General features: G+C 36.3%; 1 protein-coding gene across 4 annotated transcripts in view; it reads right to left on the bottom strand.

Annotated features, from left to right (window-relative positions):
• The window catches only part of POU6F2 (POU class 6 homeobox 2), a 473172-nt gene that overhangs the window by 413166 nt on the left and 49691 nt on the right, over window positions 1-10315 (bottom strand). For 2 of the 4 annotated variants that reach the window (XM_037730520.1, XM_037730522.1), the window contains exon 2: window positions 8875-8935. The exons of the other annotated variants lie outside the window; for them this stretch is intronic. The gene's annotated coding sequence lies outside the window, so the exon portion shown is untranslated. The remainder of the gene's footprint in view (window positions 1-8874; window positions 8936-10315) is intronic. 4 annotated transcript variants of the gene reach the window in all.

Raw genomic sequence — 10315 nt, 5'->3', positions numbered from 1 at the left:
AAAAAAAAAAAAAAAAAAAAAGAAAGTACAAATTGCCAAAATAAAGAAAAAGAGTGGTAATATCAGTATCAAACCTACAGAAATTAAAATGAGTCTAAAGGGATATTAACAACTTTTTCCCAAGAAATTTGACAAATTACATAAAATGACAAATTTCTGGAAAGAAATGAACAAACTGACTCAAGAAGACAGGAAATTTATATAGATCTGAGATACCATCTCACACCAGTTAGAATGGCTATTATTAAAAAGTCAAAAAATAGATGCTGTGAATGTTGCAGAAAAAGGGGAATGCTCATACACTGCTGGTGGGAATATAAACTAGCTCAACCACTGTGGAAAGCAGTTTGGTAATTTCCCAAAGAACATAGAACTACCATGCAACCCAGCAATCCCATTATTGGGTACATATGCAAAGGAATATAAATTTTTCTATCAAAAAGACATGCACATGTATGTGCATCATAGTACTATTCACAGTAACAGAGATATGGAATCAACCTAGATGCCCATCAACAGTAGACTGGATAAAGAAAATGTGATACATATACATCATGGAATATTAGGCAGCCATAAAAAAGAATGAGATCATGTCTGTTGCAGCAACATGGAGCTAGAGGCCATTATTGTTAGGATGCTAATGCAGAAATAGAAAACCAAGTAATGCATTTTCTCACTTAGAACACATAGACACAAAGAGGAGAACAACGGACACTGGGTGCAGGGTGAGAGGAGGGTGAAAATTAAAAAAACTACCTATTGGGTAATATGCTTTTTACCTGGGTAATAAAATAATCTGTACACCAAACCCCAGAAGATGCAATTTACCTGTATAACAAACCTGCACACATACCCCTGAAACTAAGATAAAAGTTTTTTAAAAAGAGAAAATTTGTGTAGACCTACAACCAATAACGTAATGGAAGTCATAATTTAAAACTCTTATCACAAAGAAAACCCTCATTCTAGATAGCTTCACTGATCAATTATATCAACTATTTAAATATCAATCCTTCAATACTGTTTCAGAAAACAGAGAAAGAGCAAAGCCTTTCTAAATCATTTTATGAGGCCTATTTAACAAAACCAGCCAAAGACATCATTAAAAAAATTGCAGATTAATGTTCCTGAGAATATAGAGACAAAAATCCTTTTAAAAATTAGCAAACCAAATCAATCAACAGTTTAAACATGTTGCATACCACAACCAAGTGGGATTTATCCTAAGAACGCAAAGTTGGTTTAACATCTAAAAGTTATCTTACATGACCGTTTTACAGATGTAGAAAAAGAAAAAGCAGTTAACAAAATTCCACATATATTCATGATTTAAAAAAAAAAGTAACAGGAATCAAACAGAATTTCCTCAACTTCTACAGAAAAAAATATTAAGTGCATCTACATTGGAAAGGAAGAATTGTCAAAAACAATTAAAATTGTTTTTGTTGGCAGATGACATAATCTTGTATGGAGAAAAATCTAGCAATACACACACACATCACACCCCTACTACAAAGTTGCTCAATAGAAGATCAATATATAAAAAATCTATTGTAGCTGCAAATACTAGTGATGAACAATCTGAAAATCCAACCAAGAACACAATTCTATTCACAATAGTATCGATAAAATACTAATGATAAAACTAACAAAATGTAAGAGGTATACAATGAAAGCTACAAGTGCTGAGTGAAAGAAATTAAAGTAGATAAAGAAATAAGTGGAGACATATTCCCTTTTCATGGATTGGAAAAGTTAACAGTGTTAAAATGGCAATTCTCCTTAATTTTATTTATACAGATTTATGGCAATTCCTACAAAATTTTCAATGGGGTTTTTTTTTGGTGAAAAATGACAAATTGATCAATATATAAAATTTATACATAAATCCAGAGAGCCTGGAATAACCTGAATAATTTCCAAAAAAAATAACAAAGTTGGAAGACTTGCACTAACTACCTAGTTTCAAAACTTGTTTTAAAGCTACACTAATCAAGACAGTGAGGCATTGTTATAAGTGTACTTATATAGATCAATGGAACAAAATGAAATTCTAGAAGTAAACAATTACAATTTTGGTCAATTAATTTTTGACAAAAATGTGGAGATAATTTAATGGGGGAAATGACAGTCTGTTAACAGATGATGCTGGGACAGTTGGATATTCATGTGAAAGAAAAAAAGAACTTAGACCTTTATCTCATGCCACACACACAAATAAACTCAAAATAGACCATAATCCTAAATGTTAGTAGTTTAAACTATAAAACTTCTAGAACAGTGGTTTTCATTCAGGATGATTTTGTTTGCCACTGGACCTTTGATAATGTTTGGAGACATTTTCAGTTGTCATAACCAGTGAGAAGGGGCCAGGCAGGTGCTAATCGCATCTAGTGCTTAAAGGCCATGGATGCTCCTATGTATTCTAGAATGAACAAGATAGGCTCCCAGGACAAAGAATTATCCATCTCAAAATATCAAGAATGCTGCTATTGCAAAATCCTGATCTAGCAGAAAATATCAACATCGTGATCTAGAAGAAAAGCTCTGTGCCTTGGGTTATATAAGGAATCCTCAATGTGGCAATAAAGGCACAATCCATTTTTTAAAAAAGATTGTTGAGATAAGTAACTCTTGTACTTCAAATTAAACTATTAAGAAAACAAAAAGACAAGCCACAGATTGGGGGAAATATTTGAAAATCAGGTTTCTGACAAAGTGCTTGTATCCAGAATATGTAACAAACCCTTCGATTCAATAATAAGACAACTCAATATAAAAATGAGAAAAAAAATTTAAATATATTTTCACCAAATGAGACATACAAATAGCTAAAAGGCACAGGAAAGGATGCTTACTTCTTTAGTAATTTGGGAAATGCAAATTAAACCACAACGAGATACCACAATAAATCCATTACAATAGTTATAATAAAAAAATATAGATAATATCAATTTTTGCCAAGAAGGTGGAGAAACCAGACCTGTCATACATTGTTGGTGCTAATGTAAAATGGTACAGCCACTTGGGAACTGTTTAACAATTTTCAAAAAGGTGAACCATAAATATACCAATATGACCAACAAATTCCACTTCTAAGAATCTACCCAAGAAAAGTGAAAACATGTCTGTACAGATACTTGTATGTGCCTGGTGTCAGCCACATTACTCCTAATAGCAAAAGACAGGAAACAATCCAACTGTCTGTCAACTATGAATGGGTAAATAAAATGTGATAAAAATTAAAGTGGAAAATAAAAATGGATAAATAAAATATCCGGAAAAGGTCAATTTGTAGTGACAGGAAGCAGATCTTTGGTTGCCTGGGGTAGGGGTAGGTGTGGAGACTGGCTACAGAGGGGAATGAGGAAACATTCTGGAATGAAGACAGTGATCTAAAACTGGTCGTAGACCAGTTTAACAAAAATCATTACACTGTACATTTTCAAAGAGGGAATGTATGGCATATAAATTATGCCTCAATAAAGATTAAAAAAAATGCTGAAGAGCCTAGTCCCAGGGTAAGAATACAAGCAATACTGAAAGGGAATTCAGAGAGATCAAGAAGGTTTATGGCAAACAGACAGATACTGGAAAATGCCATAAAGTCTGCAAATGGCAATGTGCCTAGAATCTTGGCAGTGAGAGAGCATAAAGAACTATAACTTGCTGGAAACTCCTTCCCCAACACTCCTGGAATGAATGAGGCTGGGTTAGCCACAGGCTTGTGTATAGGAAGCTCTCATGCTTTGGGGCAAGTAAGGATGGGAGTGGGAATCCCACCCAGTAAGTCCTAGAGCTGACCAAGGTGCTGATAATTTCTCAGTTCAAGATGTAGGTTCGGGGTACGAATTCATGATGCTTACTGCTCTGAAGAATGGAAATGGATAAAGGAGTGTACTACTTCATAACCTCAGGGTTGATGGCCTTAAAGAATCTCAAGGAAAATTTTTGTAATGAGGTGGATACCTGTGTACCCAGAGAAGTCACTACCTAGAAGGCCACAGACTCCTTGTGCCAGTCTGTCTTAACAAGAAGCATTGCAAAACTGATCAAATAAGATTCGCATCTGGTGAGGGTTCAGAAAGGAACCAAACCACGCCCCTAGAATGACCACAGATAAGAATTCACCTTTTGTGCCTTCAAAGAGGACTGATGGTAATTACCCTTTAATATGTTTCCCAGCTAAGCCAATCACCAGTTACAAAAAATATCACAGCCTTCTTACAAAACATCATATGGAAAAAATATCTTTTTTTTCTTTCTGTATGCTAACTTGAGCATATTTTTTCTGCAAAAAAATTGCTCATATTTATCAACTTATTCATGGGCTCTGTCAGCAATTTTTAGCCTGTGAGAAATGACATCCTGTGTTGACCACAACAACCTGTAAGAACAGAAATGGATTTCTAATTTAATCACATCACAGTATTGGTCAGTCTCAGAAAACATTTATTATTTCATGACGGAGGTGGCAATATTTTGAAAATCGCTTTATAAATCTGTATTGGTCTCAGCAAACTAACATCTTTTAATTTTAAATGAAAATGCTATGGTCTGCTCCTTCATTAAACACAATTGTCTCAAAATATCTCAAAGCATTTTATTGTCAAAAATGGAATGGGTAAGCTCCAGACAGAGTCTTTACATAAAATACATCTATAATCCCTGTGGAAGTAGAAATATCTGGACATGTATTATTATGTACAACAAGTCTTAAATGTAATGTGTCTTAAAGCATCATGAAAGTCATTTGGAAAAAAAGGATGTAAACCTGGATTTTTTAGTTTCCCTGAATAAAGGTATTCCATAAATGGAAAATAAAATGGTAATGAAAGTCGACCCCATACATTCTTTAAAATTTTCTAATGGGTCACAACTTATGTACATTCTTTCTTCACTTCCAGATTCCTAGACTCTTGTGTGTAAGAATTTAGTAGGGTGTTCGTGCAAAATACACCCTTCAAGTACCTATGCCCAGGAGATTCTACTTCAGTTCATCTGAGACAGGAACTGGAAACCTGGCGATTCTGATGCAGGGGTGTAAGAATCACTGCTTCTGAGGACTCTGGTAAACGCTGGTGAAAGACAGATGTTATTTCCCAATGCTTTTGTACTTCAGCCTGGGGTATGGCAGCCTCCATGTAACAGAACATTATGGGATTCCTGAAAACCTGGACAACTGAGGACCAAGAAGGCAGAATGGATTGAGACTACACCAAGATAGCAACTTGAGGATGTTTTCCTTTGGATGATTCAAATAAGTATTCTAAAACCAAATCCACACCAGGTAACATCTGTTCTTTTATGAGTATTCAAACAAGACAGCTGCTAATAATAATTCCTTGATTACTGAACAACCATAATTGCTAGACAGCCTAAGGAATCTGTGTGGGCATTACATGTTCTTTTCTGGTCATAATATCCAGTTGGTGTGCAATTACTCCAGTGTGACACCTTATATAAGCTAGAAATCATGTCTTCACTTTAAACATTGTAAATCAATAAAATTACATTATAGCCATTGACAACACATACAATTTTGCCTGTTTGATGCCCCATTACTGCAACAGCACTTGCCTTGGTTTGGAAAGCAGTCCTTCACTTCCCTAAATGAGTATTACAGGGGAGTTTCCCCCTCCTTGGTCTTCTTGCATTGAGGACATATTTATAGACAGAGAATAATGTCACGTAAATTTCTCTCATAAATAGTCTTTGCTACTTTATAGTGTTGGTGCCCATTCCTAGGTCAGATAGTGAAATTTCTAAGAGTTCCATTTTTTTCCCAATGTATTTTCTTACCATTTTTACATGAAAAGGTGGTGGAATTAAAAATTGCATTCCTGAATTAAATGTGTCATGTTAAACACAAGAATGTACAAAATATAACTTGTTAAAACTTTACTCCTATGATACAAATATAAAGCTTCTACCAGAATAAAATTAAGGAGGATGTCTTTTGTGGGATGTTAAGAAGCCTAACACTCCCCCATTATCCCTTCTGGGATCCAACTTACAGAGAACAAACACACACTCAAGAATCACTGGCCCAATGAGGATCAAATTGCCAGTGTTATTCATGTCCTGGCAGGTGTCTCCAAATCTTCCAAAGGCAGGGCCTCTGATTGGAGGATGCAGCATAAGAGACAGCCTGAGACAAAAGAGAAGATTTCTATTCTCTCTGCCTCAATTAAAAACAGGTCAGTGTGCACTGAAAGCACAACTTAGCCATCCACATAGAATTGAAAGCTGAAACAAAGAGTGAGCAAGCATCTTGATGGGCCTCCAGCAGGCTCTGATAAGATCTGTTTACCACCTGGAGATTGACAGTGCAAGGTAAGCCCCTCTAAAGAGGCTGACATTAAGGGGAATAAACCTGGCCTGAGGTCTACACTATTTGTTGATGAATGTGACAGTCAGCATAGGCTAGGTCATGTTGCAGTAACAAACAACTTCACTTCAAAATCTCAGCAACTGAAAACAGCATTTTTGTCTTGCTCATGCTACATGTCAAACATGGGTTGGCAGCAGGGCTCTGTTTACTCTCGTCACCCAGAGACCCTGCTGACAGAGACATGGATCTCAGCACATCCTTCCATGATCACTGCAGCTGAAGGTCTCACCATCCCAATTGAATGTCCTGGCTATACAGTGACATACATCACTTTCCCCCCACAAACCAGTGGCCAGAACTCATCCAACGGTTCCCCTTCTAGAGGGCGGAGAAGTACAATCCTTTCATGAACCAGGAAGCTGTAAACAAACACTAGTATGTATGCCACAGTGGGGAGTAGCATTACAGGAGTCACCATTCATTTCATTTTTTCTTTCTATTTTACAGGTTGACCACTCACATTTTTAACTGGTCATTTTCTTCTGATTCCTTTGATGTCTTACTTACATAGTCTTAATGGGCATTGAAATGGAACCTCCATAAAACGATAGGCATGGAAAACAACTTTCCTCTGTTCCTCCCACACCCTTTCCTGCCCATACTTCAGAGTATGTATCCAAGAAGCCAAGAGGCTATGTCATAGGAAACTATCAGTTTCAACACTGACCACACATTTATAAATCTGGCCCAATAAATGCTTGTGCATTCACCAGGGATTTGAAGTCTTTGCTTCGAGCTCTATACCTAATCTGATATCTCACCAAGTCAAGCCCCAATCAAACTTCTGGTTTCATACTATGACTTCCAAACGCACTCTCCACCAAACCCTCAACCATCACTCAAAAACTGAAAATGCAAATTTGTGGACATACCTTTCACGGGGTGCTATATTCAGAAGAATTTCAGGACCAGAGCCAGGATACCATATGCATCTCAAACCATTTGTTTTACTTGGGACTATCAACTCACGTGCAAACCATTTGTTTTACTTGGGACTATCAACTCACGTGCAAACCATTTGTTTTACTTGGGACTATCGACTCACGTGCTGATGATTCTTAACCCAACATACCTCCATTCCTAACTTATTTGAGTAATTGATAGAGTTCCAATATCCATTGAAATAACTAGGATTACTTCGGATCACTACTGTACCTTTCTTTTCTTTTTGCAATTATGGAGAGTGTCTATAGTAAGGAGTAAAGAAAAAATATCGTCTCTTTTTTTTCCTTTAAGTGAATTCAATTAGTTGATGCATCCATAAAGGAGCTCACCTGTACTTCATAAAATTAAAGATGTAGGCAGCTGAGGACATAGATGACAAAGTCAGATTTCAATGGAAATGGACTAATAAGCCTTCTTTACTATTGATTCTTTTCCTTTTAATAAATTATGGAGAACACAATGAGTCTCCAAGAATCAAGGAAATTAAATGTGATGCCAGTATTCTGTAACCTCTTGTATCTGCCAGTCCCAAACAAAAGTTTTGACCGTGGTAAAATAGGAAGAGAAATGTCGAGAAAATCAGATAGAGAGTAATGGAATCATGGAACCAATAAACTACAAATTAGTAGAGAAAGGGACACCCCAGAGGTCCTAATCTGGACTTGAGTCAATATTGTGATACAATTGTCCAGCAAAACGTATGTGAATTCAAACTGGCTTGAATCCATGCCCTAAATCCATGTATTTATACATCACCTCTTCCCTGGGAACAAAGAGCACTTCCTAAGCAGTTTTGTCTTCCCTCATTATTAACCACCCACGGTTTCCCCTTCTTTGTTTCTGTGGTGACCTAATATTCCCTGACTACAGAAGGAGAGAAAGGAGTAAGATTTGTCTCATATGCCTGAGACAAATCACAAAGATACAACTAAAGTCAGCCAGGTACCGTTACTTCCAGTGGGACATATTCTACACTGGCCAAGATTTAAATATAAAAATGTAAGAGTTAAGTAAGGTGTCAGCAAAAACTAAAGTGGGTATGGATGATAAGGCAAAAGTTTCAGCAGTTAGCAGCATTACTGAGGAGGTTTTCAAAGGGATGCACAAGAAAGAATGAACCCCACACTTAATTCCAAGGTTATAATAAAGTCAAGACAGATTGAAAAATGAGAAGACATTTCCTCAAGATTCAAATTGTCTTAAGGCTAAATTTTTAGAGCTCTAAATGCCGTTTGTATGTGTGTTATGGTAGGGGCTTCGGAAACAGTCTTTTCTATCAATCATCCTTAAGACTAACTTAAAGCTTTTGTGATTCAAATACATTTATTCTAAGCAAAATAAAGTTACCATATTCTTTTAAGAATAGAGGCCTTAAATGTTCATAGGAGTGTTTAAATTTCTTAGAAGCAGGCAGTTCAATTTTCCTTTGAAACAAATCCAAATTTTAATATACAATGGAAACTAGGTGACATAAATGATGGAAAAGTATAGTATACCAAAGAAAAGGGCATGTCAAAAAAAATTTGATCTTGTACCTGTATGTTGGTGGGACAGAGTAAGTCCTCCAGACTGTTCTTACAAACGGAAGAAATAATCCTATGAAAAAAGAGAGGAACTCCAGAGTTGGCAAACCATTTTATTTCTTAATTTTTGAATGCTCAGTTAAGCTACAGCTGCTACTGGTCTGTGACCAACACACATTCATTCAACTGGTCCCTTGAGTAGATTACCTTCTTCAAGACCATCAACATAAACCTACTACGTATTTGAATTTGGGGAGATTTTTGGAAAATAGCTTATTGCATGTTTCTTGTTTGCTTTAACTAACGTGGGGTGGTAAATGATACGGGGGATGTTTTATTGACCCTTGGCCTTCAGACAACTAGAAAAGTATCCTAACTTCCACCAATGGTATCGCCAAACAATCAGGACAATGGTGCAAAGAACCTCTCCCAAGAGCAAATCAACCAAAACCTCTCCTTAGAACTAGACCTGTTTTTGAAAAATATCAACAAACATGACTTGATCTGTGATACTGGAAGCGTGGACAGGGTGTCTCCCAATAAAAAATGAAAACATATAAATACAGAGTAAGATCCTGTACCTCTTTATCTGCCTAATACATTGCTGGAGACACAAAGGAGAAAGCAAACGTTACTAGAAAGTGAGATTTTTCTCAGAATAGTCACAATAAATGCCTTTTCAAAAAAAAATTAAGACAAAAAAGGAAGACAGGCTTCATCTCTGAAATCACAGAAAAGCCAGTTTTGGCCTAAGATGTTGAAAAAATGGCTCATGAAGAGTTTGGGTAAAAATATGACCCCTGTGATGTTGCCAAGGTCTCTGAGACCAGGGTGCTGCTGAGTGAATGCTGGTTGCATAAGTTAGAACAGCTAAGGGGACACTTTAATTTATGTGCTCAATTTTTCTGAGGTCTCAAAAAAGAAAAAAAATGAAGGTGGGGGAAAGGGATGAATGGGGTTAATTTTCAGGGTGGCACATTCAGGGATGCTTTGGAGATTAAGGGTTTTTCCATTACCTCAGTATCCTCATCTGAGGGAAAAGTGATTTCGTAGGAAGAAGCATCTCACTGGAAGTCTTAATGCACCCTGCCCAAAAGGCCTCGGGGTCTTTAAACAGCAACTGAGCCTCTCAAATTCATTTTTTGAATAAGGGTTATGTAAGAAAGATTTCAAAATCATAATCAATAAGAGTATGCTTTATATCAGGGTAATTAAGTAATCAGTATACAAAACCCCCGTGACAGGAAATTTACCTATATAGCAAACCTGCACATGTACCCCTGAACCTGAAATAAAGGTTTAAAATAATAATAATTATAAGAGGTACTCTTTCATCTCACCATGGACCTACAAGTTAAAATACTGGGACACTATGAGTTAAATGAAATGATAAATATAAGAGGCTCAAATTTCATGTAAAATATGCCAAATATAAAATGACATATAAATTCAT

This window comes from Cebus imitator, unplaced genomic scaffold (assembly GCF_001604975.1).
Source record: "Cebus imitator isolate Cc_AM_T3 unplaced genomic scaffold, Cebus_imitator-1.0 Scaffold349, whole genome shotgun sequence".
Classification (NCBI taxonomy): domain Eukaryota; kingdom Metazoa; phylum Chordata; class Mammalia; order Primates; family Cebidae; genus Cebus; species Cebus imitator.
This window is presented reverse-complemented; position numbering and strand designations above follow the sequence as displayed.